Source organism: Penaeus japonicus, unplaced genomic scaffold (assembly GCF_977035675.1).
Source record: "Penaeus japonicus unplaced genomic scaffold, GWHDUDI00000001_assembly GWHDUDI00000017, whole genome shotgun sequence".
Taxonomy (NCBI): Eukaryota; Metazoa; Arthropoda; class Malacostraca; order Decapoda; family Penaeidae; genus Penaeus; species Penaeus japonicus.
The window spans coordinates 14,142,954-14,145,453 of NW_028234419.1; the positions used below are offsets into that span (position 1 = coordinate 14,142,954).

The window sequence follows — 2,500 nt, forward strand, 5'->3', positions numbered from 1 at the left end:
AGTCACACGCCTCACACAATGTTTGAAAAAAAGAGGATAGAGTGAAAATAAAAGAGAAGGAAAGCCTGGAGTGACGCTAGACCACAGCCAAGGCTGTCTGAACACGGTTAGCTCTGCACTCCACGCACTTTGCAATGGGTCTCCTTAAGTGGGTGATTGCACTCTGCCTCCTCGGTAAGGTTGCATCTCGTTTCTGTATTCATTTCTACTTTTGGGTTATCTGAGAAAAACTTAGATACGTGATTAGCTAAGCTTATGCATATTTGTTTTCTAGTACCCATATGTAGTAAACACATTATTCTTTTCGCTTGCGTGTTTATATATATATATATATGTATGTCTGTATGTATGTGTATGTATATATATGTATATGTATATATTTATATACATATATATATATATACAAATATTTATATATATATATATATATAATGTATAGATGTAAATATATATTTTTATACATATAATATAGATATATAATATATATATTTATTTTTATATATATACATATATATATGTATATATATATATATATATATATATATATATATATATATATATATATATATATATATCGAAAGGCTAAGTATGTCAAGAATACGTACCGATACACGTTAATAACATGTTCACAACAAATAATCTGGTGTAACATTGGCAGGTGTGATGGCAACCTTTGCTCTTACGTCCGACGTAAGTATTGTATCTTCAGGCACTGAGGATTGTATTGCCTTTGCATATAAATGGAAATTTTATTTAAGTGGCTTTTCGTGGTCTTGTCTAATAAACTCAGTGTAGTCAAATGTGTGTATATCACTTTTCTTTTTCTGTATTTCTTTATCTCTCTCTCTACATATGTATATATATACATATATATATAAATATATATATATGTATATATATACATATATAAATATATATACATGTATATATATACATATATATATATATATAAGTATATATATATATTTATATATATGTGTGTGTATAGTATACATATCATATATATAATGCTAGTCATAATAATGATAGTAACCTCTGAATGCTAGTCAATAATATTTTTCTTCTTCTCTCGAAACTCTGAATGTTGTCAAATACTATATTTTCTCTACAAATATATAAATATATATATATATATATATATACATACATATATATATATATATATATATATATATGTATATATATATACATACATGTATGTATATACATATATATATATATATATATGTATGTATATATATATGTATGTATATCTATATATATACATATATATATATATGTATATGTATATATGTATATATATGTGTGTGTGTGTCAATATGAATATATATATATATATATATATATATATATATATATATATATATATATATACTATACATCTATCTATATATATATATATATATATATATATATATATATATATATATAGAGAGAGAGAGAGAGAGAGAGAGAGAGAGAGAGAGAGAGAGAGAGAGAGAGAGAGAGAAAGCATTATTATCATGAAAGGAGATGGGACAGAAAGTCAACATTTTCTTCCCGTTGTTTACCGGCCGTTGGACGAGGGTTCTGAGGAGAGAGTTCTTTCAGGTCCCGGACAGGCTGACAAGGAGCTCCGACTTTGTGGATCGGGGGGCACGCGGCGTCATGCACCCGGTGTACGACGAGGGATCCGATTTTCTCGTTGAGACTTAAGTGTGCAAATGACAAGATGCCATAACAGCTTCTCATGATACTTTTACGGCTTCCTCATTGCTGGGTCATGCTATGATGGTGCCCTGAAATGTACTGATGATTTAATGTTTTCGGTTGAAATAAACAAATAGATCAACATGTAAACAATTCATTCATCCTATCCTCTTGAAAACCGTCAGTTATTCTGCAAGGGTTGATTCCCCAAGCCAAGGGATTTTACACCGTATGGAGCTTATGTAAATGTACATTTTCTGTCTTAACGTATACAAAATTTATAACGAGAAATCAAATCTGTATACATGCATATATATTTATATATGTGTGCGTGTATGTGTGTGTGTGGGTGGGTGCATGGGTGTTTGCGTACATATATACATATGTATATATATATATATATATATATATATATATATATATATATATATATATATATATATATGTATATATATATGCGGATAGACACCTTTCAAATAGACAATGAACTCCAGTTTATGAACAACTTCAAATGCTGAAATAAATAAAACAAATAAATGGATGAGGGAGAGTTATGTGCATGTGACTACCTCACAAGGTTTAAGCGTTGACAAGCTCGTGGAGGGAAGGTTCAGGGGCCACCCCTGAACAACCCATGAAACAATAAACAAAGTGAAATACATTACATTTACTAGTGATGCCTATCATTTGTAACAGTTATACTGAGATTTGGTTGTTTTATGTTATGATTTATATAATTATTGAATTATTATTCATATCTTTATTGAATGATACTCTTTACACATACATAGCAAACACACGCGGAGAACTA

At 29.0% G+C, this 2,500-nt stretch overlaps 1 long non-coding RNA gene across 1 annotated transcript; it reads left to right on the forward strand.

Annotated features, from left to right (window-relative positions):
- Window positions 1-49: 49 nt before the first annotated feature.
- On the forward strand, window positions 50-1,831 carry LOC122257365 (uncharacterized). The gene is made up of 3 exons (XR_006223584.2): window positions 50-174; window positions 659-690; window positions 1,591-1,831. It is a non-coding gene; the product is annotated as an uncharacterized LOC122257365 (long non-coding RNA).
- The last annotated feature ends 669 nt before the right edge of the window (window positions 1,832-2,500 follow it).